The sequence below is a fragment of the Phalangium opilio genome, unplaced genomic scaffold (assembly GCF_054372755.1).
Source record: "Phalangium opilio isolate 3A_F unplaced genomic scaffold, DU_Popi_V2 ptg000106l_1, whole genome shotgun sequence".
Lineage (NCBI taxonomy): Eukaryota > Metazoa > Arthropoda > Arachnida > Opiliones > Phalangiidae > Phalangium > Phalangium opilio.
In genome coordinates this window covers 4,516,802-4,542,844 of record NW_028324208.1, presented here as the reverse complement: position 1 = coordinate 4,542,844, position 26,043 = coordinate 4,516,802, and the positions used below count along the sequence as shown (strand labels likewise).

The following is a 26,043-nucleotide window of genomic DNA, read 5'->3' as shown; positions in this document are numbered from 1 at the left end:
GTTGCCAGATCGAGCCCATGTTAGAGACATATTTTGACCATCGTGATTGGGCATAAAATCAAGCTAGGTCTCTTGGAAAACTCAGCTTTACTACGTATCTATGGTGTAGTGGTTATCACGTCCGCTTCACAAGCGGAAGGTCCCAAGTTCGGGCCCTGGTAGATACATATTTTGACCATCGTGATTGGGCATAAAAATAAGCTAGGTCTCTTGGAAAACTCAACATTACTATGTATCTATGGTGTAGTGGGTATCACGTCTGCTTCACACGCGGAAGGTTCAGAGATCGAGCCCATGTTAGATACATATTTTGACCATCGTGATTGGGCATAAAAATAAGCTAGTTCTCTTGGAAAACTCAGCATTACTACGTATCTATGGTGTAGTGGTTATCACGTCCGCCTAACACGCGGGAGGTCCTAGGTTCGAGCCCTGTTAGATACGCATTTTGTCAATCGTAATTGGGCAAAAAAATAAGCTAGGTCTCTTGGAAAACTCAGTATTACTACGTATCTATGTTGTAGTGGTTATCACGTCCGCCTAACACGCGGAAGGTCCTTGGTTCGAGCCCTGTTAGATACATATTTTGTCAATCGTGATTGGGCAAAAAAATAAGCTAGGTCTCTTGGAAAACTCAGCTTACTACGTATCTATGGTGTAGTGGTTATCACGTCCGCTTCACAAGCGGAAGGTCCCAAGTTCGGGCTATGGTAGATATATATTTTGACCATTGTGATTGAGCATAAAAATAAGCTAGGTCTCTTGGAAAAGTCGGTACTACTAAGTATCTATGGTGTAGTGGGTATCACGTCCGCTTCACACGCGGAAGGTTCCAAGATCGAGCCCATGTTAGATACATATTTTGACCATCGTGATTGGGCATAAAAATAAGCTAGGTCTCTTGGAAAACTCAGCATTACTACGTATCTATGGTGTAGTGATTATCACGTCCGCTTTACAAGCGAAAGGTCCCAAGTTCGGGCCCTGGTAGATACATGTTTTGTTCATCGTGATTTGGCATAAAAATAAGCTAGGTCTCTTGGAAAACTCAGTGTTACAACGTATCTATGGTGTAGTGGGTATCACGTCCGATTCACACGCGGAAGTTTCCAAGATCGAGCCCATTTTAGATACATATTTTGACCATCGTGATTGGGCATAAAAATAAGCTAGGTCTCTTGGAAATCTCAGTATTACTAAGTATCTATGGTGTAGTGGGTATCACGTCCGCTTCACACGCGGAAGGTTCCAAGATCGAGCCCATGTTAGATAAAAATTTTGTCCATCGTGAATGGGCAAAAAATAAGCTAGGTTTCTTGGAAAAGTCACCATTACTACGTATGTATGGTGTAGTGGTTATCACGTCCGCTTCATACGCGGAAGGTCCCAGGTTCGAGCCCTGGTAGATACATATTTTGACCATCGTGATTGGGCATGAAAAATAAGCTAGGTCTCTTGGAAAACTCAGTATTACTATGTATCTATGGTGTAGTGGGTATCACGTCCGCTTCACACGCGGAAGGTTCCAAGATCGAGCACATATTAGATATATATTTTGACCATCGTGATTGGGCATAAAAATAAGCTAGGTCTCTTGTAAAACTCAGTATTACTAAGTATCTATGGTGTAGTGGGTATCACGTCCGCTTCACACGCGGAAGGTTCCAAGATCGAGCCCATGTTAGATACATATTTTGACCATCGTGATTGGGCATAAAAATAAGCTACGTCTCTTGGAAAACTCAGCATTACTACGTATCTATGGTGTAGTGGTTATCACGTCCGCTTCACAAGCGGAAGGTCCCAAGTTCGGGCCCTGGTAGATACATGTTTTGTCCATCGTGATTTGGCATAAAAATAAGCTAGATCTCTTGGAAAACTCAGTGTTACTACGTATCTATGGTGTAGTGGTTATCACGTCCGCTTTACACGCGGAAGGTCCCAGGTTCGAGCCCTGGTAAATACATATTTTGACCATCGTGATTGGGCAAAAAAATAAGCTAGGTTTCTTGGAAAACTCAGCATTACTACGTATCTATGGTCTAGTGGTTATCACGTCCGCTTCAGAAGCGGAAGGTTCCAAGATCGAGCCCATGTTAGATACATATTTTGACCATCGTGACTGGGCATAAAATCAAGCTAGGTCTCTTGGAAAACTCAGCATTACTACGTATCTATGGTGTAGTGGTTATCACGTCCGCTTCACAAGCGGAAGTTCCCAAGTTCTGGCCCTGGTAGATACATGTTTTGTTCATCGTGATTTGGCATAAAAATAAGCTAGGTCTCTTGGAAAACTCAGTATTACAACGTATCTATGGTGTAGTGGGTATCACGTCCGATTCACTCGCGGAAGTTTCCAAGATCGAGACCATGTTAGATACATATTTTGACCATCGTGATTGGGCATAAAAATAAGCTAGGTCTCTTGGAAAACTCAACATTACTACGTATCTATGGTGTAGTGGTTATCACGTCCGCTTCATACGCGGAAGGTCCCATGTTCGAGCCCTGGTAGATACATATTTTGACCATCGTGATTGGGCATGAAAAATAAGCTAGGTCTCTTGGAAAACTCAGTATTACTTAGTATCTATTGTGTAGTGGGTATCACGTCCGCTTCACACGCGGAAGGTTCCAAGATCGAGCCCATGTTAGATACATATTTTGACCATCTTGATTGGGCATAAAAATAAGCTAGGTCTCTTGGAAAACTCAGTATTACTAAGTATCTATGGTGTAGTGGGTATCACGTCCGCTTCACACGCGGAAGGTTCCAAGATCGAGCCCATGTTAGATACATATTTTGACCATCGTGATTGGGCATAAAAATAAGCTACGTCTCTTGGAAAACTCAGTATTACTACGTATCTATGGTGTAGTGGTTATCACGTCCGCTTCACAAGCGGAAGGTCCCAAGTTCGGGCCCTGGTAGATACATGTTTTGTCCATCGTGATTTGGCATAAAAATAAGCTAGATCTCTTGGAAAACTCAGTGTTACTACGTATCTATGGTGTAGTGGTTATCACGTCCGCTTTACACGCGGAAGGTCCCAGGTTCGAGCCCTGGTAAATACATATTTTGACCATCGTGATTGGGCAAAAAAATAAGCTAGGTTTCTTGGAAAACTCAGCATTACTACGTATCTATGGTCTAGTGGTTATCACGTCCGCTTCAGAAGCGGAAGGTTCCAAGATCGAGCCCATGTTAGATACATATTTTGAATATCGTGACTGGGCATAAAATCAAGCTAGGTCTCTTGGAAAACTCAGCATTACTACGTATCTATGGTGTAGTGGTTATCACGTCCGCTTTACACGCGGAAGGTACCAGGTTCGAGCCCTGGTGGATACATATTTTGACCATCGTGATTGGGCATAAAAATAAGCTAGGTCTCTTGGAAAACTCAGGATTACTAAGTATCTATGGTGTAGTGGTTATCACGTCCGCTTCACACGCGGAAAGTTGCCAGATCGAGCCCATGTTAGAGACATATTTTGACCATCGTGATTGGGCATAAAATCAAGCTAGGTCTCTTGGAAAACTCAGCTTTACTACGTATCTATGGTGTAGTGGTTATCACGTCCGCTTCACAAGCGGAAGGTCCCAAGTTCGGGCCCTGGTAGATACATATTTTGACCATCGTGATTGGGCATAAAAATAAGCTAGGTCTCTTGGAAAACTCAACATTACTATGTATCTATGGTGTAGTGGGTATCACGTCTGCTTCACACGCGGAAGGTTCAGAGATCGAGCCCATGTTAGATACATATTTTGACCATCGTGATTGGGCATAAAAATAAGCTAGTTCTCTTGGAAAACTCAGCATTACTACGTATCTATGGTGTAGTGGTTATCACGTCCGCCTAACACGCGGGAGGTCCTAGGTTCGAGCCCTGTTAGATACGCATTTTGTCAATCGTAATTGGGCAAAAAAATAAGCTAGGTCTCTTGGAAAACTCAGTATTACTACGTATCTATGTTGTAGTGGTTATCACGTCCGCCTAACACGCGGAAGGTCCTTGGTTCGAGCCCTGTTAGATACATATTTTGTCAATCGTGATTGGGCAAAAAAATAAGCTAGGTCTCTTGGAAAACTCAGCTTACTACGTATCTATGGTGTAGTGGTTATAACGTCCGCTTCACAAGCGGAAGGTCCCAAGTTCGGGCTCTGGTAGATATATATTTTGACCATTGTGATTGAGCATAAAAATAAGCTAGGTCTCTTGGAAAAGTCGGTACTACTAAGTATCTATGGTGTAGTGGGTATCACGTCCGCTTCACACGCGGAAGGTTCCAAGATCGAGCCCATGTTAGATACATATTTTGACCATCGTGATTGGGCATAAAAATAAGCTAGGTCTCTTGGAAAACTCAGCATTACTACGTATCTATGGTGTAGTGATTATCACGTCCGCTTTACAAGCGAAAGGTCCCAAGTTCGGGCCCTGGTAGATACATGTTTTGTTCATCGTGATTTGGCATAAAAATAAGCTAGGTCTCTTGGAAAACTCAGTGTTACAACGTATCTATGGTGTAGTGGGTATCACGTCCGATTCACACGCGGAAGTTTCCAAGATCGAGCCCATTTTAGATACATATTTTGACCATCGTGATTGGGCATAAAAATAAGCTAGGTCTCTTGGAAATCTCAGTATTACTAAGTATCTATGGTGTAGTGGGTATCACGTCCGCTTCACACGCGGAAGGTTCCAAGATCGAGCCCATGTTAGATAAATATTTTGTCCATCGTGAATGGGCAAAAAATAAGCTAGGTTTCTTGGAAAAGTCACCATTACTACGTATGTATGGTGTAGTGGTTATCACGTCCGCTTCATACGCGGAAGGTCCCAGGTTCGAGCCCTGGTAGATACATATTTTGACCATCGTGATTGGGCATGAAAAATAAGCTAGGTCTCTTGGAAAACTCAGTATTACTATGTATCTATGGTGTAGTGGGTATCACGTCCGCTTCACACGCGGAAGGTTCCAAGATCGAGCACATATTAGATATATATTTTGACCATCGTGATTGGGCATAAAAATAAGCTAGGTCTCTTGTAAAACTCAGTATTACTAAGTATCTATGGTGTAGTGGGTATCACGTCCGCTTCACACGCGGAAGGTTCCAAGATCGAGCCCATGTTAGATACATATTTTGACCATCGTGATTGGGCATAAAAATAAGCTACGTCTCTTGGAAAACTCAGCATTACTACGTATCTATGGTGTAGTGGTTATCACGTCCGCTTCACAAGCGGAAGGTCCCAAGTTCGGGCCCTGGTAGATACATGTTTTGTCCATCGTGATTTGGCATAAAAATAAGCTAGATCTCTTGGAAAACTCAGTGTTACTACGTATCTATGGTGTAGTGGTTATCACGTCCGCTTTACACGCGGAAGGTCCCAGGTTCGAGCCCTGGTAAATACATATTTTGACCATCGTGATTGGGCAAAAAAATAAGCTAGGTTTCTTGGAAAACTCAGCATTACTACGTATCTATGGTCTAGTGGTTATCACGTCCGCTTCAGAAGCGGAAGGTTCCAAGATCGAGCCCATGTTAGATACATATTTTGACCATCGTGACTGGGCATAAAATCAAGCTAGGTCTCTTGGAAAACTCAGCATTACTACGTATCTATGGTGTAGTGGTTATCACGTCCGCTTCACAAGCGGAAGTTCCCAAGTTCTGGCCCTGGTAGATACATGTTTTGTTCATCGTGATTTGGCATAAAAATAAGCTAGGTCTCTTGGAAAACTCAGTATTACAACGTATCTATGGTGTAGTGGGTATCACGTCCGATTCACTCGCGGAAGTTTCCAAGATCGAGACCATGTTAGATACATATTTTGACCATCGTGATTGGGCATAAAAATAAGCTAGGTCTCTTGGAAAACTCAACATTACTACGTATCTATGGTGTAGTGGTTATCACGTCCGCTTCATACGCGGAAGGTCCCATGTTCGAGCCCTGGTAGATACATATTTTGACCATCGTGATTGGGCATGAAAAATAAGCTAGGTCTCTTGGAAAACTCAGTATTACTAAGTATCTATTGTGTAGTGGGTATCACGTCCGCTTCACACGCGGAAGGTTCCAAGATCGAGCCCATGTTAGATACATATTTTGACCATCTTGATTGGGCATAAAAATAAGCTAGGTCTCTTGGAAAACTCAGTATTACTAAGTATCTATGGTGTAGTGGGTATCACGTCCGCTTCACACGCGGAAGGTTCCAAGATCGAGCCCATGTTAGATACATATTTTGACCATCGTGATTGGGCATAAAAATAAGCTACGTCTCTTGGAAAACTCAGTATTACTACGTATCTATGGTGTAGTGGTTATCACGTCCGCTTCACAAGCGGAAGGTCCCAAGTTCGGGCCCTGGTAGATACATGTTTTGTCCATCGTGATTTGGCATAAAAATAAGCTAGATCTCTTGGAAAACTCAGTGTTACTACGTATCTATGGTGTAGTGGTTATCACGTCCGCTTTACACGCGGAAGGTCCCAGGTTCGAGCCCTGGTAAATACATATTTTGACCATCGTGATTGGGCAAAAAAATAAGCTAGGTTTCTTGGAAAACTCAGCATTACTACGTATCTATGGTCTAGTGGTTATCATGTCCGCTTCACAAGCGGAAGGTTCCAAGATCGAGCCCATGTTAGATACATATTTTGACCATCGTGATTGGGCATAAAATCAAGCTAGGTGTCTTGGAAAACTCAGCATTACTACGTATCTATGGTGTAGTGGCTATCACGTCCGCTTCACAAGCGGAAGGTCCCAAGTTCGGGCCCTGGTAGATACATGTTTGGTCCATCGTGATTTGGCATAAAAATAAGCTAGATCTCTTGGAAAACTCAGTTTTACTACGTATCTATGGTGTAGTGGTTATCACGTCCGCTTTACACGCGGAAGGTCCCAGGTTCGAGCCCTGGTAAATACATATTTTGACCATCGTGATTGGGCAAAAAATAAGCTAGGTTTCTTGGAAAACTCAGCATTACTACGTATCTATGGTCTAGTGGTTATCACGTCCGCTTCACAAGCGGAAGGTTCCAAGATCGAGCCCATGTTAGATGCATATTTTGACCATCGTGATTGGGCATAAAATCAAGCTAGGTGTCTTGAAAACTCAGCATTACTACGTATCTATGGTGTAGTGGTTATCACGTCCACTTCATACGCGGAAGGTCCCAGGTTCGAGTCCTGGTAGATACATATTTTGACCATCGTGATTGGGCATAAAAATAAGCTAGGTCTCTTGGAAAACTCAGTATTACAAAGTATCTATGGTGTAGTGGGTATCACGTCCGCTTCACACGCGGAAGGTTCCAAGATCGAGCCCATGGTAGATACATATTTTGACCATCGTGATTGGGCATAAAAATAAGCTAGGTCTCTTGGAAAACTCAGCATTACTACGTATCTATGGTGTAGTGGTTATCACGTCCGCTTCACAAGCGGAAGGTCCCAAGTTCGTTCCCTGGTAGATACATGTTTTGTCCATCGTGATTTGGCATAAAAATAAGGTAGATCTCTTGAAAAACTCAGTGTTACTACGTATCTATGGTGTAGTGGTTATCACGTCCGCTTCACACGCGGAAGGTTGCAAGATCGAGCCCATGTTATATACATCATACGCGGAAGGTCCCAGGTTCGAGTCCTGGTAGATACATATTTTGACCATCGTGATTGGGCATAAAAATAAGCTAGGTCTCTTGGAAAACTCAGTATTACTAAGTATCTATGGTGTAGTGGGTATCACGTCCGCTTCACACGCGGAAGGTTCCAAGATCGAGCCCATGTTAGATACATATTTTGACCATCGTGATTGGGCATACAATCAAGCTAGGTCTCTTGGAAAACTCATTATTACTACGTATCTATGGTGTAGTGGTTATCACGTCCGCTTCACAAGCGGAAGGTCCCAAGTTCGGGCCCTAGTAAATACATATTTTGACCATCGTGATTGGGCATAAAAATAAGCTAGGTCTCTAGGAAAACTCAGTGTTAATACGTATCTGTGGTGTAGTGGTTATCACGTCCGCTTTACACGCGGAAGGTCCCAGGTTCGAGCCCTGGTAGATACATATTTTGTCCATCGTGAATTGGGAAAAAATAAGCTAGGTTTCTTGGAAAACTCAGATTTTCTACGTAGCTATGGTGTTGTGGTTGTCACGTCCGCTTCATACGCGGAAGGTCCCAGGTTCGAGCCCTGGTAGGTACGTATTTTGACCATATTGTTTGGGCATAAAAATAAGCTAGGCCTCTTGGAAAACTCAGTATCACTAAGTATCTATGGTGAAGTGGTTATCACGTCCGCTTCGCACGCGGAAGGTTCCAAGATCGAGCGCATGTCAGATACATATTTTGACCATCGTGATTGGCCATAAAAATAAGCTAGGTCTCTTGGAAAACTCAACATTACTACGTATCTATGTTGTAGTGGTTATCACGTCCGCCTTACACGCGGAAGGTCCTAGGTTCGAGCCCTGTTAGCTACATATTTTGTCAATCGTGATTGGGCAAAAAAATAAGCTAGGTCTCTTGGAAAACTCAGTATTACTACGTATCTATGGTGTAGTGGTTATCACGTCCGCCTTACACGCGGAAGGTCCCAAGTTCGGGCCCTGGTAGATACATGTTTTGTCCATCGTGATTTGGCATAAAAATAAGCTAGATCTCTTTGAAAACTCAGTGTTACTACGTATCTATGGTGTAGTGGTTATCACGTCCGCTTCACACGCGGAAGGTTCCAAGATCGAGCCCATGTTAGATACATATTTTGACCATCGTGATTGGGCATAAAAATAAGCAAGGTCTCTTGGAAAACTCAGCTTACTACGTATCTATGGTGTAGTGGTTATCACGTCCGCTTCACAAGCGGAAGGTTCCAAGTTCGGGCCCTGGTAGATACATATTTTGACCATCGTGATTGGGCATAAAAATAAGCTAGGTCTCTTGGAAAACTCAGTATTAATAAGTATCTATGGTGTAGTGGGTATCACGTCCGCTCACACGCGGAAGGTTCCAAGATCGAGCCCATGTTAGATACATATTTTGACCATCGTGATTGGGCATAAAAATAAGCTACGTCTCTTGGAAAACTCAGCATTACTACGTATCTATGGTGTAGTGGTTATCACGTCCGCTTCACAAGCGGAAGGTCCCAAGTTCGGGCCCTGGTAGATACATGTTTTGTCCATCTTGATTTGGCATAAAAATAAGCTAGATCTCTTGGAAAACTCAGTGCTTCTACGTATCTATGGTGTAGTGGTTATCACGTCCGCTTTACACGCGGAAGGTCCCAGGTTCGAGCCCTGGTAAATACATATTTTGACCATCGTGATTGGGCAAAAAAATAAGCTAGGTTTCTTGGAAAACTCAGTGTTACAACGTATCTATGGTCTAGTGGTTATCACGTCCGCTTCACAAGCGGAAGGTTCCAAGATCGAGCCCATGTTAGATACATATTTTGACCATCGTGATTGGGCATAAAATCAAGCTAGGTCTCTTGGAAAACTCAGCATTACTACGTATCTATGGTGTAGTGGTTATCACGTCCGCTTCACAAGCGGAAGGTCCCAAGTTCGGGACTTGGTAGATACATGTTTTGTCCATCGTGATTTGGCATAAAAATAAACTAGATCTCTTGGAAAACTCAGTGTTACTACGTATCTATGGTGTAGTGGTTATCACGTCCGCTTTACACGCGGAAGGTCCCAGGTTCGAGCCCTGGTAGATACATATTTTGACCATCGTGATTGGGCAAAAAAATAAGCTAGGTTTCTTGGAAAACTCAGCATTACTACGTATCTATGGTCTGGTGGTTATCACGTCCGCTTCACAAGCGGAAGGTTCCAAGATCGAGCCCATGTTAGATACATATTTTGACCATCGTGATTGGGCATAAAAATAAGCTAGGTTTCTCTGAAAACTCAGCATTACTACGTATCTATGGTCTAGTGGGTATCACGTCCGCCTTACACGCGGAAGGTCCCAAGTTCGGGCCCTGGTAGATACATGTTTTGTCCATCGTGATTTGGCATAAAAATAAGCTAGATCTCTTGGAAAACTCAGTGTTACTACGTATCTATGGTGTAGTGGTTATCACGTCCGCTTTACACGCGGAAGGTTCCAAGATCGAGCCCATGTTAGATTCATATTTTGTCCATCGTGAATTGGCAAAAAATAAGCTAGGTTTCTCTGAAAACTCAGCATTACTACGTATCTGTGGTGTAGTGGTTATCACGTCCGCTTTACACGCGGAAGGTCCCAGGTTCGAGCCCTGGTAAATACATATTTTGACCATCGTGATTGGGCAAAAAAATAAGCTAGGTTTCTTGGAAAACTCAGTGTTACAACGTATATATGGTCTAGTGGTTATCACGTCCGCTTCACAAGCGGAAGGTTCCAAGATCGAGCCCATGTTAGATACATATTTTGACCATCGTGATTGGGCATAAAATCAAGCTAGGTCTCTTGGAAAACTCAGCATTACTACGTATCTATGGTGTAGTGGTTATCACGTCCGCTTCACAAGCGGAAGGTCCCAAGTTCGGGACTTGGTAGATACATGTTTTGTCCATCGTGATTTGGCATAAAAATAAACTAGATCTCTTGGAAAACTCAGTGTTACTACGTATCTATGGTGTAGTGGTTATCACGTCCGCTTTACACGCGGAAGGTCCCAGGTTCGAGCCCTGGTAGATACATATTTTGACCATCGTGATTGGGCAAAAAAATAAGCTAGGTTTCTTGGAAAACTCAGCATTACTACGTATCTATGGTCTGGTGGTTATCACGTCCGCTTCACAAGCGGAAGGTTCCAAGATCGAGCCCATGTTAGATACATATTTTGACCATCGTGATTGGGCATAAAAATAAGCTAGGTTTCTCTGAAAACTCAGCATTACTACGTATCTATGGTCTAGTGGGTATCACGTCCGCCTTACACGCGGAAGGTCCCAAGTTCGGGCCCTGGTAGATACATGTTTTGTCCATCGTGATTTGGCATAAAAATAAGCTAGATCTCTTGGAAAACTCAGTGTTACTACGTATCTATGGTGTAGTGGTTATCACGTCCGCTTTACACGCGGAAGGTTCCAAGATCGAGCCCATGTTAGATTCATATTTTGTCCATCGTGAATTGGCAAAAAATAAGCTAGGTTTCTCTGAAAACTCAGCATTACTACGTATCTGTGGTGTAGTGGTTATCACGTCCGCTTTACACGCGGAAGGTCCCAGGTTCGAGCCCTGGTAAATACATATTTTGACCATCGTGATTGGGCAAAAAAATAAGCTAGGTTTCTTGGAAAACTCAGTGTTACAACGTATATATGGTCTAGTGGTTATCACGTCCGCTTCACAAGCGGAAGGTTCCAAGATCGAGCCCATGTTAGATACATATTTTGACCATCGTGATTGGGCATAAAATCAAGCTAGGTCTCTTGGAAAACTCAGCATTACTACGTATCTATGGTGTAGTGGTTATCACGTCCGCTTCACAAGCGGAAGGTCCCAAGTTCGGGACTTGGTAGATACATGTTTTGTCCATCGTGATTTGGCATAAAAATAAACTAGATCTCTTGGAAAACTCAGTGTTACTACGTATCTATGGTGTAGTGGTTATCACGTCCGCTTTACACGCGGAAGGTCCCAGGTTCGAGCCCTGGTAGATACATATTTTGACCATCGTGATTGGGCAAAAAAATAAGCTAGGTTTCTTGGAAAACTCAGCATTACTACGTATCTATGGTCTGGTGGTTATCACGTCCGCTTCACAAGCGGAAGGTTCCAAGATCGAGCCCATGTTAGATACATATTTTGACCATCGTGATTGGGCATAAAAATAAGCTAGGTTTCTCTGAAAACTCAGCATTACTACGTATCTATGGTCTAGTGGGTATCACGTCCGCCTTACACGCGGAAGGTCCCAAGTTCGGGCCCTGGTAGATACATGTTTTGTCCATCGTGATTTGGCATAAAAATAAGCTAGATCTCTTGGAAAACTCAGTGTTACTACGTATCTATGGTGTAGTGGTTATCACGTCCGCTTTACACGCGGAAGGTTCCAAGATCGAGCCCATGTTAGATTCATATTTTGTCCATCGTGAATTGGCAAAAAATAAGCTAGGTTTCTCTGAAAACTCAGCATTACTACGTATCTGTGGTGTAGTGGTTATCACGTCCGCTTTACACGCGGAAGGTCCCAGGTTCGAGCCCTGGTAAATACATATTTTGTCCATCGTGAATTGGGAAAAGATAAGCTAGGTTTCTTGGTAAACTCAGCTTTACTACGTAGCTATGGTGTTGTGGCTATCACGTCCGCTTCATACGCGGAAGGTCCCAGGTTCGAGCCCTGGTAGATACGTATTTTGACCATATTGTTTGGGCATAAAAATAAGCTAGGCCTCTTGGAAAACTCAGTATCACTAAGTATCTATGGTGAAGTGGTTATCACGTCCGCTTCGCACGCGGAAGGTTCCAAGATCGAGCGCATGTCAGATACATATTTTGACCATCGTGATTGGGCATAAAAATAAGCTAGGTCTCTTGGAAAACTCAACATTACTACGTATCTATGGTGTAGTGGTTATCACGTCCGCCTTACACGCGGAAGGTCCTAGGTTCGAGCCCTGTTAGCTACATATTTTGTCAATCGTGATTGGGCAAAAAAATAAGCTAGGTCTCTTGGAAAACTCAGTATTACTACGTATCTATGGTGTAGTGGTTATCACGTCCGCCTTACACGCGGAAGGTCCCAAGTTCGGGCCCTGGTAGATACATGTTTTGTCCATCGTGATTTGGCATAAAAATAAGCTAGATCTCTTGGAAAACTCAGTGTTACTACGAATCTATGGTGTAGTGGTTATCACGTCCGCTTTACACGCGGAAGGTTCCAAGATCGAGCCCATGTTAGATTCATATTTTGTCCATCGTGAATTGGCAAAAAATAAGCTAGGTTTCTTGGAAAACTCAGCATTACTACGTATCTATGGTGTAGTGGTTATCACGTCCGCTTCATACGCGGAAGGTTCCAAGATCGAGCCCATGTTAGATAAATATTTTGTCCATCGTGAATGGGCAAAAAATAAGCTAGGTTTCTTGGAAAAGTCAGCATTACTACGTATGTATGGTGTAGTGGTTATCACTTCCGCTTCATACGCGGAAGGTCCCAGGTTCGAGTCCTGGTAGATACATATTTTGACCATCGTGATTGGGCATAAAAATAAGCTAGGTCTCTTGGAAAACTCAGTATTACTAAGTATCTATGGTGTAGTGGGTATCACGTCCGCCTTACACGCGGAAGGTCCTAGGTTCGAGCCCTGTTAGCTACATATTTTGTCAATCGTGATTGGGCAAAAAAATAAGCGAGGTCTCTTGGAAAACTCAGTATTACTACGTATCTATGGTGTAGTGGTTATCACGTCCGCCTTACACGCGGAAGGTCCCAAGTTCGGGCCCTGGTAGATACATGTTTTGTCCATCGTGATTTGGCATAAAAATAAGCTAGATCACTTTGAAAACTCAGTGTTACTACGTATCTATGGTGTAAAGGTTATCACGTCCGCTTTACACGCGGAAGGTCCCAGGTTCGAGCCCAGGTAGATACATATTTTGACCATCGTGATTTGGCAAAATAAAGCTAGATCTCTTGGAAAACTCAGTATTACTAAGAATCTATGGTGTAGTGGTTATCACGTCCGCTTCACACGCGGAAGGTTCCAAGATCGAGCCCATGTTAGATACATATTTTGACCATCGTGATTGGGCATACAATCAAGCTAGGTCTCTTGGAAAACTCATTATTACTACGTATCTATGGTGTAGTGGTTATCACGTCCGCTTCACAAGCGGAAGGTCCCAAGTTCGGGCGCTGGTAAATACATATTTTGACCATCGTGATTGGGCATAAAAATAAGCTAGGTCTCTTGGAAAACTCACTGTTACTACGTATGTGTGGTGTAGTGCTTATCACGTCCGCTTTACACGCGGAAGGTCCCAGGTTCGAGCCCTGGTAGATACATATTTTGTCCATCGTGAATTGGGAAAAAATAAGCTAGGTTTCTTGGAAAACTCAGCTTTACTACGTAGCTCTGGTGTTGTGGTTATCACGTCCGCTTCATACGCGGAAGGTCCCAGGTTCGAGCCCTGGTAGATACGTATTTTGACCATATTGTTTGGGCATAAAAATAAGCTAGGCCTCTTGGAAAACTCAGTATCACGAAGTATCTATGGTGAAGTGGTTATCACGTCCGCTTCGCACGCGGAAGGTTCCAAGATCGAGCGCATGTCAGATACATATTTTGACCATCGTGATTGGGCATAAAAATAAGCTAGGTCTCTTGGAAAACTCAACATTACTACGTATCTATGGTGTAGTGGGTATCACGTCCGCTTCACACGCGGAAGGTTCCAAGATCGAGCCCATGTTAGATACATATTTTGACCATCGTGATTGGGCATAAAAATAGGCTAGGTGTCTTGGAAAACTCAGCATTACTACGTATCTATGGTGTAGTTGTTATCACGTCCGCCTTACACGCGGAAGGTCCTAGGTTCGAGCCCATGTTAGATACATATTTTGACCATCGTGATTGGGCAAAAAAGTAAGCTAGATCTCTTGGAAAACTCAGTATTACCAAGAATCTATGGTGTAGTGGTTATCACGTCCGCTTCACACGCGGAAGGTTCCAAGATCGAGCCCATGTTAGATACATATTTTGACCATCGTGATTGGGCATACAATCAAGCTAGGTCTCTTGGAAAACTCATTATTACTACGTATCTATGGTGTAGTGGTTATCACGTCCGCTTCACAAGCGGAAGGTCCCAAGTTCGGGCCCTAGTAGATACATATTTTGACCATCGTGATTGGGCATAAAAATAAGCTAGGTCTCTGGGAAAACTCAGTATTACTAAGTTTCTATGTTGTAATGGGTATCACGTCCGCTTCACACGCGGAAGGTTCCAAGATCGAGCTCATGTTAGATACATATTTTGATCATCGTGATTGGGCATAAAAATAAGCTAGGTCTCTTGGAAAACTCAGCATTACAACGTATCTATGGTGTAGTGGTTATCACGTCCGCTTCACAAGCGGAAGGTCCCAAGTTCGGGCCCTGGTAGATACATGTTTTGTCCATCGTGATTTGGCATAAAAATAAGCTAGATCTCTTGGAAAACTCAGTCTTACTACGTATCTAAGGTGTAGTGGTTATCACGTCCGCTTTACTCGCGGAAGGTCCCAGGTTCGAGCCCTGGTAGATACATATTTTGACCATCGTGATTGGGCAAAAAAATAAGCTAGGTCTCTTGGAAAACTCAGTATTACTAAGTATCTATGGTGTAGTGGTTATCTTTTCCGCTTCACACGCGGAAAGTTCCAAGATCGAGCCCATGTTAGATACATATTTTGTTCATCGTGAAATGGCAAAAAATAAGCTAGGTTTCTTGGAAAACTCAGCATTACTACGTATCTATGATGTAGTGGTTATCACGTCCGCTTCATACGCGGAAGGTCCCAGGTTCGATCCCTGGTAGGTACATATTTTGTCCATCATGAATTGGGAAAAAATAAGCTAGGTTTCTTGGAAAACTCAGCTTTACTACGTATCTATGGTGTAGTGGTTATCACGGCCGCCTTACACGCGGAAGGTCCCAGGTTCGAGCCCTTGTAGATACATGTTTTGTCCATCGTGATTTGGCATAAAAATAAGCTAGATCTCTTGGAAAACACAGTATTACTACGTATATATGGTGTAGTAGTTATCACGTGCGCTTTACACGCGGAAGGTCCCAGGTTCGAGCCCTGGTAGATACATGTTTTGTCAATCGTGATTGGGCATAAAAATAAGCTAGGTGTCTTGGAAAACTCAGCATTTCTACGTATCTATGGTGTAGTGGTTATCACGTTCGCCTTATACGCGGAAGGTCCTAGGTTCGAGCCCTGTTAGCTACATATTTTGTCAATCGTGATTGGGCAAAAAAATAAGCTAGGTCTCTTGGAAAACTCAGTATTACTACGTATCTATGGTGTAGTGGTTATCACGTCCGCCTTACACGCGGAAGGTCCCAGGTTCGAGCCCTGGTAGATACATGTTTTATCCATCGTGATTTGGCATAAAAATAAGCTAGATCTCTTGTAAAACACAGTATTACTACGTATATATGGTGTAGTAGTTATCACGTGCGCTTTACACGCGGAAGGTCCCAGGTTCGAGCCCTGGTAGATACATGTTTTGTCAATCGTGATTGGGCAAAAAAATAAGCTAGGTCTCTTGGAAAACTCGGCATTACCACGTATCTATGGTGTAGTGGTTATCACGTCCGCTACATATTGGTTGCTGGGCGGACGAACTCGGCGGTGATTATATAACTTCCTTTTGTAGTACCGGTGCCAAAAGTTACTCGTTTCGCACTAGCAAAGGAAAAGAAGTCAAGAAAATTAAAGGGTTGACGTTAAATGGAGAAAATCTGGAAAAACTTGACTTTGAAACCTTTGAAAGTGTGGCGATGAATCCGGAAAAGGAAGTTACAGTCAATGTCCCTTTTAAATTTAAACGGGACAAATACAAGCTGCAGCTAGAGCCCGTTAAAATCACCAAAAGATTTCGCCAAACCTCGAATAAGAGATTGTTGAACGCCGATTTGACAACCAGTCGACCCTACGGTTTCAAAGAGGCAACACCCTCTTCAACATTTCTTTCGCATGAATTACGAGGCTAGGCGAAGACATACTTTTGAGGGCTTGTGGGAATCTTGCGTTCCTATCGAAGCCCTGGCCAAAGACGGTTTCTATCTTGCAGATGTAGAAACACAGACGACGCGCTGCGCCTTTTGCGGCATTGCCCTGTACCAGTGGCGTTGCACGGACCATCCATCGAGGGAACATCGGAAGCACAGTCCATCGTGTCCGATGGTTTCCAAAAAGCCGTGCAGCAACAAACCACTGCGTCAAGGGGTTCCCGACTTCCCGACCAGCGAGGGCGAAGATGTTTGCGAGCCTCTAATCCAAACATGTCCAGCCACCAACAAAGAGCGGTCGGGAAACGAAAAAGTGCGCGTGCGCATAAATCCGTCGTGTTTTCTACTGTAGTGCGTGTCTACCAACTACCCTTCGAGTCTCGCGTGAACTTTGACCTCATCAACGACCAACGCTTTCGCCAAAGGATAACGGAATTTGAAAAAAAATTTTTAAAAACAATTAATTAATAGGGATTTTTTTTGGTAAAAGGGTTTTTTTTGTTTATATTGTTTTTTAATGCTGTTTAAATATGTAAGGGTTTTTTTGGGGTTTTTGGGTTTATAGTGTTTTAATTTTTTGATTATTAATGTTTTTTAAATATCTATGTTTTTTAATATAAATAACCTGTGAACAATAATAAAATGTTTATTATTTAAAATGAATCCAACCGAGTCAGTCTCGCATTCTTTAAAGTTCCAAACACCCGCTCAATTTCTAATCGTGGGGCCAACGCAAGCGGGGAAGAGTTTTCTTTTAAGTAACTTATTGCAAAATCATCAGCTTATGTTTGACCCACCGCATAAAAAGGTTATTTATTGCTACGCCGCCTGGCAACCAAACTACGAAAAATTGAAACAATTGATTCCGGGAATTCAATTTATTCAAGGCTTGCCAACGGCGGATCCGGACTATTGGGAAATGAATCGCGACTCCCACATGATACTAGACGACTTAGCTAGCCAATTATTTAAACAAGCTCATATTGCCGATTTAGTGTGCGTGACATCGCATCATTTAGGGTATACGGTTATTATTATTACTCAACAACTGTCTCCCAAGGGTAGCCAATCGCGGATAATTTCTCAAAACTCTTCCTATTTTATAATAATGAAAAATCCTCGCGATGTCGCCTCTATTAGATATTTAGCGCAACAAATAAGTCCAGATAACCCGAAGCGTATTACGGACGCGTACAGACTAGCCACTAGAGAACCCTATAGCTATTTGTTAATTGATTTAAAACAAGAAACTCCGGAAAATTTACGATTAAGGTCGCGTGTTCTACCTCACGAATCACCTATGTATGTCTATGTCGATTAAATTTAATTGTCTTTTGAATAATGGCCCCACGCGTTAAACGTCGATCAGTAAAACGCTCCCGACTCGTCGTAGCCCGTCCCTCAGCCAAGTTTGCCAAATTTGTCCCTTTTTTACAGAGTTTGCGTCAAACTAGCTGTAAACAACGGCGAACCCTCTTAAACAATAGTAGCGCGCCTCAATTAAAGAGCATTCAGACAATTTGTAAGAATTTAAAGGGCGGGGGTATTTATTTGAGTAAAGACCGTAAGAAAAGGCTAGCAAAGTACAAGAAAATTATTAGACAACTCGGATCAAGTACCTTGTCGCAAAAAAGCAAAAAAAAGCTGTTGTTGCAGCAATCAGGTGGTTTTCTTACGACGTTGCTTGCAGCAATTTTGCCTTCAATTGTCCAAGCCATAGCTGCTAAACTATGAAACAAATGGTGCTTGTGCCGGCTAGCGCAGTAACTTCAACAGCTGCCCAAGAACACTCGGCTTTGGACCGAGAGATTGAGGATATTTTAAAATCGCCATTGAATGCTTACGATAAATTATAAATATTTAGACGCTTTTAAGAAATATTTGAGTATCGAGAAACAAATTCCTTTACCTAAATTTGAGGTCGTAACACAGGCAATGTCAAATGTCCCCACGCCGCCATTACCGGTCACTCCTAAAATGCCGCCGCGAAAAAAAAATTGTCATGGCCTAGTTATGCCCCGTCATCACCGACAACAAGCACGTCGAGCAGTTCTTTTACTACGCCTAAACGAACCGAGCCTCGGCAAAAGGTTTTTAAAAGCGAAACGGCTGTTGGGACACCAACACAAGAAGATTTTTACCAGCAATATGGGCCGACCTATGTTGGAGATATGGTGAAACGGCAAGCCGAAGTTCTGGCAAATCGTTTGCAAAACACATTTTTTACGCCAAAAGAGAGCTAGAAGAAGGGGCTGTCGGTTATGCAAATCCCGACGATTTTCAAGAAGAAATTGTCGATGAACAAGAGAATTTAGCGGAGGAAAACGGGGACAATTTAACGGACTTGGAAAACCTGTTTGAGACGTCCTCCGCTAAACGGAAGAACAAGAAAAAACAGAAAAAACCTCGGAAAAAGAAAGACGGACCTCAAAATCTCGGTCCAGTAGTTCCATCTAACGAACGAAGACCTCGACATCATAAATGGCGTGATATTGATTAATTAAATGTAATATTAAGACAAATAAAAAATTGTTTTATTGCGAACAATATCTGTGTACATGTTTTTTAAATGTAAAGATAAATATAATAAGGCGACATAGTCGTTAAGTTTAAGGTTATTAGCGTAAATGGCGTCTAATATCGTCTTTCTAGCCACGCCCTCGCAACGGAGCGCTAGGTACAGACTACAATGCAGACCGCACAGTTGAAAAAATGGATGTTGAATTTGTTGTTTATTGTAAACAACTCGTTTCCCGTATCGTTTTAAATTAACTTTATAGTATCGCGGCGACTTTCCGTAAGTGCAAAACATTTCCACCGTGTCATTGTTAGAAAAGCACGCTATCCAATGTTCTCCAGCCTCTCCAGCAGCTTCGTTATTGAATATAAAGCAAAATTTGGGCCTTTTAGGATGTACTGGGAGTTTATCTACGGGGAAGCATCCTAAATAGTAGGGTCGCGTTCTTTTGTCGCAAGTTAAAAGAGCGTTTATTTGCGAAGTGTTCATAATTTAGTCTTGACAAGACCCGTCTCAGGTAACGAGACTTTTTGTAATTCGGCGCTGTAGAAAACACCCAAAATTTGCTCCCCCTTTAAATCCGCTACGCGATAGACGGGTGGTGACCTGGGTATGACGTCAACAACGCGAAATATTTCGTCAGTAAACGTGCCTCCCGAGCTGGTTTTTCTAAATACTCGACTAGCTATAGAGAGACGCACGTGATCGCCAACTTTAAGCCTCGGTGCGTATCGATTAATGCCGTTTGATTTCCCGTACAGTTTATTCCAAATGATTGATTCGTTATCTATATTAACATGAGCCGGTGCAATTCCAGTAGTTGAATGAACCCGTTCATTATAGGCTTGAGTAATTAAAGGTAAATATTTAACGTAATTTTTATTCCCCGTGGCTGTAATAACCCGGGCAATTTGTTCCTTAATTGTTCTAATAAAGCGTTCCGCTAGACTGGCCTTATGCTGACTCCGGGCAAAATGTATTTGCACATTGTGCCGTTTCAAGAAGGAATCAAAGTTGCGCGAACTAAATTCTCCACCGTAGTCAGTGTATATTTTTAAAGGGATCCTCTCTCGAAATATTTTTTTAAAAGCTTCGATAACCTCGCCAGATGTTTTGTTTTTAAGAGGTACTGTCCATCCGTAGCGGCTTAAGACGTCAATGACGCACAAAACATAGCGAACATTTTTATTAAAACGTTTTAATTTTGGTAGATCCAACAAATCAGCTTGAAAAACGTCATCGATAGTCGAGGCGTACACCTGGTTGGTTTTGAATCGGAAACGTCGAAATCGGTGTTTCGTGTAGGCGGGTTGTTTCTCGAGAAAGGCGATTAATTTTGCTTTTGGCACGTCCGGTAAGGCCTTTTGTTATCTCGCTAGCGACCCATAGGCGCCCGGATTAGCCACGTCGTAATAAATTTTCCTAATTTTAGCGTCCATGTCTTAACAAGTATAAATAACGACTAAATAGTTTCCCAATAAACAACTTTATTTAATACACACAAAGGTATTTTATAAAAACAATATCAGTTAAACAAATACGATATATCAGTACATTGATTTTAATAGCCATAAATCAAGGCATTCTTTAAATCGGCAAAACTGTTGACAAAATAAGCGTAAATATCCTCTTGATCTTCAATCCATCCGTGTTCAGTCTCAAATTGATGCAAAATTTTCTCACGATCCAATTGAGGCAGCGCTTCGTGCAAATTACGTTCGACTCGATCGCTGAAATTTGTGTCAAATTCCGAGCAGCTTTGAGAGTGGCATATTTGTTTTCGACACTCGACGTTAGCGCAAGTGGAAGTGACGTAAAACAAAGTGGTAGTGAGCTCGTTTAAAATTAATTCGCGCATGCGACAGACAGCTATCCCTTTAGCCTTGAGATCCTCGTCAATCAACGGTTTTAAGTCGATCAATGTCTGCCATCCTGTTTTGTTCAGGCTAAATCCTTCGCTGGTGCTAAAGTTGAGGAAATAACGACTGCCGCTGCCTCGTTCATAGTATCGAAGATCGATTAGACGTTCATCTTTCGAGTTCACGAAGCATTCCAGCTTGATGCGCTCTTTGACGGGCAACCAAATATGATAGCGAGGTATTTTTCCGTCAAAAAAGGACGTGAGTTCATTTTGAAACCGAAACAAAGCGTAACAGGCGTTAGGTTTTAATATAGTTTTTGTACGCATATCCGACCTTTGAATTAAAATTTTAGGCTCAATCGATTCAATGACGCAAATGTCGAGCTTTGGCGTGACGATGTGTACTTGGTGCATATTGGCTCGCGACTGATATTGTATTTATAAAGTTTTAGTCTTTTATACGTTGGGGTGATTATAAATAATTTCTCTGTTTTTAGATATTATTAATTGGTTGTTTGGAAATTCGGCCATGACAATGCACGTGACGTTTTCGGTTAGCGGAGAGCTAAATCTTAACGATAAGCGCAAGTTACCAGTCTGGGGCATGGAATTTAGACCTAACGAAGCGAGATGTTCTCTACTCAAATCAAAAACAACGACAAAAAAACCCTTCTTATATAAATCGTAAGAAATTACATTTCCCCGATCAAGACCTAATATCTCGAGACCCTCGAATAAAGAATTGTAACATCTAACGTATTGATCGTTGTCAAAATTAGGCGTAGTCGGGATATCGGGATAATTTTGTGAATTTAAAGAGAATTGCATGAAATCGAGTTTGAAGTGTTGGAGATCCAGGGGGTTGGAAGTTGCTTCCCCTACAAATTTTTTATTAGTAACGAAAGCCACGACAGTTCGCGAGGGTAATTGCCCCGTAAACAAGCTGTCCCTAATAAAATCTTGCGTTCCGGTGGTTATTAAGAAATTTTTCATAACAATAGAGTTTACTTCGTAGCGAGCGTTTATTCCCGAATTTAACATCTGAGCGTGAGCTAGTTGCAGTTCGAGATTAACCTCAATTTCGCGCGTAAACAAGGTGCATTCCGTTAAATCAATCTTATACTTTTTGCCCGCTTCATTGTGAATAATAGCAAAATCCGTGGAGCTTCGATGAAGTCTAATTCGCACCTCGATATTATCTAGTAAGAATTTGGGCGTTTTGAACATATCCAAAAATAATTCGAACAATTACATCGCACGTCTTTGATTTTGCCACGCGTTCAGCGCGACGACCAATACCATTATCTTCCTTGTTAATATTGGCATCTTCTAAAGCCGCCGCCGGATCGATAATGGTATCCAAATAATATAACATAGAAGTTAACCAGGAATTGGCCGCCGTTTGTCCATAATTTAAAAGTATTTTAAAATAGGCCATGTATGGGTACATATTATTAGGTTGCTGGACGGCGACGCCATTAAGAAATAATTCTACTTGACAAAATAGCGAGGCAATTATTAAATTTGTTACCGAGACTTTCTTTTCCGCATCTGGAACGGCCGTGCCGTCCTCGTGTAAAACGCGAAATTTTAATCTCAGAAGAGTTTTAGTCAAATCATGATAATTGTTAGAGGGAGGAATGATAAATTCTATATATTTAGCATTAGTTAGTGGAGCAATTGGATAACGAGCAGTCGTTTTAGTCCCAACAATATTATTATTCACCACTGGCTTTTCAAATACTTCAAAGTCGGAAAGAACACTTTCGTAGGTCGACATGTTTAGTCTAGAAAATCGCGTTTAGTGCGTCGCTTAACACGTTTGCTCCGGCTTGTTTTAGCAGTCCTCTTTCGTTTTCGGCCCGTCCCGCTTTGAGTGTTGACGAACCGGTCCACGCCTTTATGTAGTAGGGAATTTATAGATTGTTTGACATTTCGTTTAATCGATTCTCGAGGTGATATTCCGGGGTTTTGGGCATCGCTAATTACTCTACTCGTTAACCCAACAGCTTCGGACGCTAAAGTACTAATGGCCGGCCTAATAAAGGGTGTAATTTTGCGTAATAAAGAATTGAAAATACCGCCGACACTAAAACGATCCCCCGATTGGAAAACGTTTGCGTGTAAAGCCGGAAGGGACGATCCTCTTTGGAAATACAGAGTATATGTATTGGGTACCATTGCTCAAGTTCTATTGACGTCGACGCCTAAAAAACAGTTTAATATATACTTTGCCTAAATTAAACGGCATATTTTCCCCGTAATCGGATTTCAATTCAATTTCAATTTCTTGTATATCACTAGTTGAAATTGGATAAAAATCGATATTATTAAATATTTCCTGGTTCTCCTCGTCTAGCAGCGAAAAAGCCGGCATTTTTATGAAACGTAGCAGAGGGGCTTGACCACCACCCACTACTTGTTGACGGATAATATTGGTATAAACAAAATGGCATCGACGCCTCTCATGATATCCGCGGGATACTCTGACGTCTCGTTATTGATATACCGATCCAATTGATTACTACTAAAACCTAACAATCGTCCCAATCCTCGTCCGGGTGTTGTTTTGGGAAACAAAATTGAGACCGTATCGTTCAGTTTTGAAACCGTGACGGTTCCGTCTACATTCTGCGTAAATTTTAGACTTTTTCTATGCGTCGGTGACATGGCTTCGCTCATAGCACTTGAAACATCGCTAATATGATAATATACCCCGGGAGGAATCTCGCACGCGAAATTATCAACTCGTCTGGCTTGAGACCCGGGTAAATACGGCTGGTCAGCCATATTTGGGTCTTCTGGAAATCTATCCACATCGTATTCGCTAGTCCAAAAAATTATTATCCGCTGTCAGGGTCATTATTCTGAATCGAGGATTTACCAGAGCTACTCCCGAATGACTGTGTTGAAAAAATTCTCCCTCTTCGGGAATGTTAAATAACTGAGCCATTGGTCCAGCTACCGATACGCGAACACCTGGTTCTATTTCGAGACGAACATAAAATCTATCTTCCTGCGCCGTTTTGAGAATGTACATTTTAAAATACCGGCGGGGCATATATTCTTGAACACCCAATAACTGGTTTATAATTTTTAAATGTAAAGAGAAGGGAATTACGGCCCCGCTTGCCGTAAAATCGCAGGTATAATCGCCCGCGGGTATTTTGATTTTTGTGAAACTAGTCTTAGTAAATAGATACATTAGTGAGTCATGAACGCGATAATTTACAAATGTGTCATCAGTTGTTTTGAAATGCGTAAAATTACGCTCTAAGGGTTTACTAGATAAAAACGTCCCACCAACGTATTCAGCTTCTAAATTTAATATATCACGCAATTCCTTTGGGAAGAGCATTTCAATTTTTGCGGGACAATAGACTCTAAAATAACGTTCCGCTCCTTGTTTAATAACGCTAAATTCGGCCTGTTGCAATCTTAAAGGGTCAAAATTGCGCGCAGTTATTTGGAGGTTTTCGGCAATATCTTCATAAATCTTATAATCATCTGTCGATCTAAACTCGCCTGTAATTTTAAAAAAGAAATAAAGCCAGGGTTCTTCCCAAGGGGTAGAGCGCTTTATGGTTCTATTAACTCGATATTCTATGTATGCATTGTCTTTGTCTATAGTATATTCTTCTAACGTCATGCTCAAGGGTCCTAGTTGGTGTCTTCCGGAATAATATTTATTCGGGTCAGCGTTAAGCAATTTAGCTACTTGGGGAGAAAATTTAATTTCCACCCATTCCGGTGTTTTGAAATTATACACGATAGCATACCCCCAATTATCTACTGTGTGGTATGTTACTTGAATTTTTTTAAATACTAATTTTTCTAAAGTGTTGGCTACGGCTCGATAAAGCCCTTCGGCGTTTTTCTCTGGCGTTTTACTGGCTTTAAAAGTTTGAGGTAAGAACAATACTGTGTAGTTATCATAATCTTCAGGGTTAATAGGCTTAGGCTTTTCAGAGATAATTGGCTCGGGTTTTTTCTCTGGCGAATCAACCGGTTGCGGAAACAAGGGTTTTTCATCAACCGGCGGTGGGGAGGGGGTCGGTAATACGGGTAGCTCAAAAGTAGAGGATGTTGTAGAGTCTGGAGATTTTGAGAGGTCAGGCTTGGATGGGTCGGGTTTCGATAGGTCGGGTTTCGGTAAGTCAGGTTTTGGGGGGTCTGGAAATATATATATTTCCTCAACCTCCGTTGGCGAGGGGGTCGGCGTCAGTGGTTCGAAGGTAGAGGGTTTCGGGGCCTCTTATTTTGATAGATCAGGCTTATATGGGTCCGGAGCTGGAATTTTGGGGGGATCCGGAAGTTTCAGGGGATCTGGCTCCGGCTTTGACTTTGGTAATTCAGCCTTTGGTTTTGGTAGTTCGGACTTCGCTGGCTCCGGCTTTGACTTTGGTAATTCAGCCTTTGGTTTTGGTAGTTCGGACTTCGTTGGCTCCGGCTTTCACTTTGGTAATTCAGCCTTTGGTGGCTCTGTAGTCAGAATCTTTAAGGGATCTGAAGTAGACGGGGTTGGCCTAGTTGTTGTTGTTGTAGTAGATGTTGGTTTAGTTGTTGTGGTAGATGCTGAATTAATCGTTGTAGTAGCGGCTGAATTAGTTGAGCTCGGAGGTATTAGTTTATCCGAACTTGGAGGTATCGGTTTAGTCGAACTTGGAGGGGTTGGGTTAGTGGATGGCGAATTGGTCGTTTTAGGTGGGTCAATTTTCGGAAATGCTGGATAGTAGGGTTTAGGCTCTGGGAAGGTTTGTTTTGGAATAGTTATTTTGGGTGGAGGGGTTATTTTAGCTGGCTGTGGTTGTACAAGTACTACGGGTTCAGTCGTAGCAATAGGTATCGGAAGAAAAGGCGTTGTTCGCGGTAAAATAGGTATAGTTGGCGGTACAGGTTTATATTC

General features: G+C 42.3%; 39 non-coding genes across 39 annotated transcripts; all 39 read left to right on the top strand.

The window, feature by feature from the left end:
* Positions 1-94: 94 nt before the first annotated feature.
* Positions 95-167, top strand: TRNAV-CAC (transfer RNA valine (anticodon CAC)). Its single transcript has one exon. It is a non-coding gene; the product is annotated as a tRNA-Val (tRNA).
* A 1,171-nt stretch (positions 168-1,338) lies between these two features.
* TRNAM-CAU (transfer RNA methionine (anticodon CAU)) lies at positions 1,339-1,411 on the top strand. The gene has a single exon. It is a non-coding gene; the product is annotated as a tRNA-Met (tRNA).
* A 344-nt stretch (positions 1,412-1,755) lies between these two features.
* Positions 1,756-1,828, top strand: TRNAV-CAC (transfer RNA valine (anticodon CAC)). The gene has a single exon. It is a non-coding gene; the product is annotated as a tRNA-Val (tRNA).
* Positions 1,829-1,893: 65 nt separating this feature from the next.
* TRNAV-UAC (transfer RNA valine (anticodon UAC)) lies at positions 1,894-1,966 on the top strand. The gene has a single exon. It is a non-coding gene; the product is annotated as a tRNA-Val (tRNA).
* A 481-nt stretch (positions 1,967-2,447) lies between these two features.
* On the top strand, positions 2,448-2,520 carry TRNAM-CAU (transfer RNA methionine (anticodon CAU)). The gene has a single exon. It is a non-coding gene; the product is annotated as a tRNA-Met (tRNA).
* A 344-nt stretch (positions 2,521-2,864) lies between these two features.
* On the top strand, positions 2,865-2,937 carry TRNAV-CAC (transfer RNA valine (anticodon CAC)). Its single transcript has one exon. It is a non-coding gene; the product is annotated as a tRNA-Val (tRNA).
* A 65-nt stretch (positions 2,938-3,002) lies between these two features.
* On the top strand, positions 3,003-3,075 carry TRNAV-UAC (transfer RNA valine (anticodon UAC)). The gene has a single exon. It is a non-coding gene; the product is annotated as a tRNA-Val (tRNA).
* Positions 3,076-3,279: 204 nt separating this feature from the next.
* Positions 3,280-3,352, top strand: TRNAV-UAC (transfer RNA valine (anticodon UAC)). The gene has a single exon. It is a non-coding gene; the product is annotated as a tRNA-Val (tRNA).
* A 204-nt stretch (positions 3,353-3,556) lies between these two features.
* Positions 3,557-3,629, top strand: TRNAV-CAC (transfer RNA valine (anticodon CAC)). The gene has a single exon. It is a non-coding gene; the product is annotated as a tRNA-Val (tRNA).
* A 1,171-nt stretch (positions 3,630-4,800) lies between these two features.
* TRNAM-CAU (transfer RNA methionine (anticodon CAU)) lies at positions 4,801-4,873 on the top strand. Its single transcript has one exon. It is a non-coding gene; the product is annotated as a tRNA-Met (tRNA).
* A 344-nt stretch (positions 4,874-5,217) lies between these two features.
* TRNAV-CAC (transfer RNA valine (anticodon CAC)) lies at positions 5,218-5,290 on the top strand. Its single transcript has one exon. It is a non-coding gene; the product is annotated as a tRNA-Val (tRNA).
* Positions 5,291-5,355: 65 nt separating this feature from the next.
* On the top strand, positions 5,356-5,428 carry TRNAV-UAC (transfer RNA valine (anticodon UAC)). Its single transcript has one exon. It is a non-coding gene; the product is annotated as a tRNA-Val (tRNA).
* Positions 5,429-5,909: 481 nt separating this feature from the next.
* Positions 5,910-5,982, top strand: TRNAM-CAU (transfer RNA methionine (anticodon CAU)). Its single transcript has one exon. It is a non-coding gene; the product is annotated as a tRNA-Met (tRNA).
* A 344-nt stretch (positions 5,983-6,326) lies between these two features.
* On the top strand, positions 6,327-6,399 carry TRNAV-CAC (transfer RNA valine (anticodon CAC)). Its single transcript has one exon. It is a non-coding gene; the product is annotated as a tRNA-Val (tRNA).
* Positions 6,400-6,464: 65 nt separating this feature from the next.
* Positions 6,465-6,537, top strand: TRNAV-UAC (transfer RNA valine (anticodon UAC)). Its single transcript has one exon. It is a non-coding gene; the product is annotated as a tRNA-Val (tRNA).
* Positions 6,538-6,741: 204 nt separating this feature from the next.
* TRNAV-CAC (transfer RNA valine (anticodon CAC)) lies at positions 6,742-6,814 on the top strand. Its single transcript has one exon. It is a non-coding gene; the product is annotated as a tRNA-Val (tRNA).
* Positions 6,815-6,879: 65 nt separating this feature from the next.
* On the top strand, positions 6,880-6,952 carry TRNAV-UAC (transfer RNA valine (anticodon UAC)). Its single transcript has one exon. It is a non-coding gene; the product is annotated as a tRNA-Val (tRNA).
* Positions 6,953-7,154: 202 nt separating this feature from the next.
* TRNAM-CAU (transfer RNA methionine (anticodon CAU)) lies at positions 7,155-7,227 on the top strand. Its single transcript has one exon. It is a non-coding gene; the product is annotated as a tRNA-Met (tRNA).
* A 204-nt stretch (positions 7,228-7,431) lies between these two features.
* On the top strand, positions 7,432-7,504 carry TRNAV-CAC (transfer RNA valine (anticodon CAC)). The gene has a single exon. It is a non-coding gene; the product is annotated as a tRNA-Val (tRNA).
* Positions 7,505-7,569: 65 nt separating this feature from the next.
* TRNAV-CAC (transfer RNA valine (anticodon CAC)) lies at positions 7,570-7,684 on the top strand. Its single transcript has 2 exons — positions 7,570-7,606; positions 7,649-7,684. It is a non-coding gene; the product is annotated as a tRNA-Val (tRNA).
* Positions 7,685-8,026: 342 nt separating this feature from the next.
* Positions 8,027-8,099, top strand: TRNAV-UAC (transfer RNA valine (anticodon UAC)). The gene has a single exon. It is a non-coding gene; the product is annotated as a tRNA-Val (tRNA).
* Positions 8,100-8,854: 755 nt separating this feature from the next.
* TRNAV-CAC (transfer RNA valine (anticodon CAC)) lies at positions 8,855-8,927 on the top strand. The gene has a single exon. It is a non-coding gene; the product is annotated as a tRNA-Val (tRNA).
* A 203-nt stretch (positions 8,928-9,130) lies between these two features.
* TRNAV-CAC (transfer RNA valine (anticodon CAC)) lies at positions 9,131-9,203 on the top strand. Its single transcript has one exon. It is a non-coding gene; the product is annotated as a tRNA-Val (tRNA).
* A 65-nt stretch (positions 9,204-9,268) lies between these two features.
* TRNAV-UAC (transfer RNA valine (anticodon UAC)) lies at positions 9,269-9,341 on the top strand. Its single transcript has one exon. It is a non-coding gene; the product is annotated as a tRNA-Val (tRNA).
* A 204-nt stretch (positions 9,342-9,545) lies between these two features.
* TRNAV-CAC (transfer RNA valine (anticodon CAC)) lies at positions 9,546-9,618 on the top strand. The gene has a single exon. It is a non-coding gene; the product is annotated as a tRNA-Val (tRNA).
* A 65-nt stretch (positions 9,619-9,683) lies between these two features.
* Positions 9,684-9,756, top strand: TRNAV-UAC (transfer RNA valine (anticodon UAC)). Its single transcript has one exon. It is a non-coding gene; the product is annotated as a tRNA-Val (tRNA).
* A 480-nt stretch (positions 9,757-10,236) lies between these two features.
* Positions 10,237-10,309, top strand: TRNAV-UAC (transfer RNA valine (anticodon UAC)). Its single transcript has one exon. It is a non-coding gene; the product is annotated as a tRNA-Val (tRNA).
* Positions 10,310-10,513: 204 nt separating this feature from the next.
* Positions 10,514-10,586, top strand: TRNAV-CAC (transfer RNA valine (anticodon CAC)). Its single transcript has one exon. It is a non-coding gene; the product is annotated as a tRNA-Val (tRNA).
* Positions 10,587-10,651: 65 nt separating this feature from the next.
* TRNAV-UAC (transfer RNA valine (anticodon UAC)) lies at positions 10,652-10,724 on the top strand. The gene has a single exon. It is a non-coding gene; the product is annotated as a tRNA-Val (tRNA).
* A 480-nt stretch (positions 10,725-11,204) lies between these two features.
* Positions 11,205-11,277, top strand: TRNAV-UAC (transfer RNA valine (anticodon UAC)). The gene has a single exon. It is a non-coding gene; the product is annotated as a tRNA-Val (tRNA).
* Positions 11,278-11,481: 204 nt separating this feature from the next.
* TRNAV-CAC (transfer RNA valine (anticodon CAC)) lies at positions 11,482-11,554 on the top strand. The gene has a single exon. It is a non-coding gene; the product is annotated as a tRNA-Val (tRNA).
* Positions 11,555-11,619: 65 nt separating this feature from the next.
* TRNAV-UAC (transfer RNA valine (anticodon UAC)) lies at positions 11,620-11,692 on the top strand. Its single transcript has one exon. It is a non-coding gene; the product is annotated as a tRNA-Val (tRNA).
* Positions 11,693-12,172: 480 nt separating this feature from the next.
* Positions 12,173-12,245, top strand: TRNAV-UAC (transfer RNA valine (anticodon UAC)). The gene has a single exon. It is a non-coding gene; the product is annotated as a tRNA-Val (tRNA).
* Positions 12,246-13,138: 893 nt separating this feature from the next.
* TRNAM-CAU (transfer RNA methionine (anticodon CAU)) lies at positions 13,139-13,211 on the top strand. Its single transcript has one exon. It is a non-coding gene; the product is annotated as a tRNA-Met (tRNA).
* Positions 13,212-14,796: 1,585 nt separating this feature from the next.
* Positions 14,797-14,869, top strand: TRNAV-CAC (transfer RNA valine (anticodon CAC)). The gene has a single exon. It is a non-coding gene; the product is annotated as a tRNA-Val (tRNA).
* A 204-nt stretch (positions 14,870-15,073) lies between these two features.
* TRNAV-CAC (transfer RNA valine (anticodon CAC)) lies at positions 15,074-15,146 on the top strand. The gene has a single exon. It is a non-coding gene; the product is annotated as a tRNA-Val (tRNA).
* A 341-nt stretch (positions 15,147-15,487) lies between these two features.
* TRNAM-CAU (transfer RNA methionine (anticodon CAU)) lies at positions 15,488-15,560 on the top strand. Its single transcript has one exon. It is a non-coding gene; the product is annotated as a tRNA-Met (tRNA).
* A 340-nt stretch (positions 15,561-15,900) lies between these two features.
* TRNAI-UAU (transfer RNA isoleucine (anticodon UAU)) lies at positions 15,901-15,973 on the top strand. Its single transcript has one exon. It is a non-coding gene; the product is annotated as a tRNA-Ile (tRNA).
* Positions 15,974-16,038: 65 nt separating this feature from the next.
* On the top strand, positions 16,039-16,111 carry TRNAV-UAC (transfer RNA valine (anticodon UAC)). The gene has a single exon. It is a non-coding gene; the product is annotated as a tRNA-Val (tRNA).
* Positions 16,112-26,043: the final 9,932 nt, after the last annotated feature.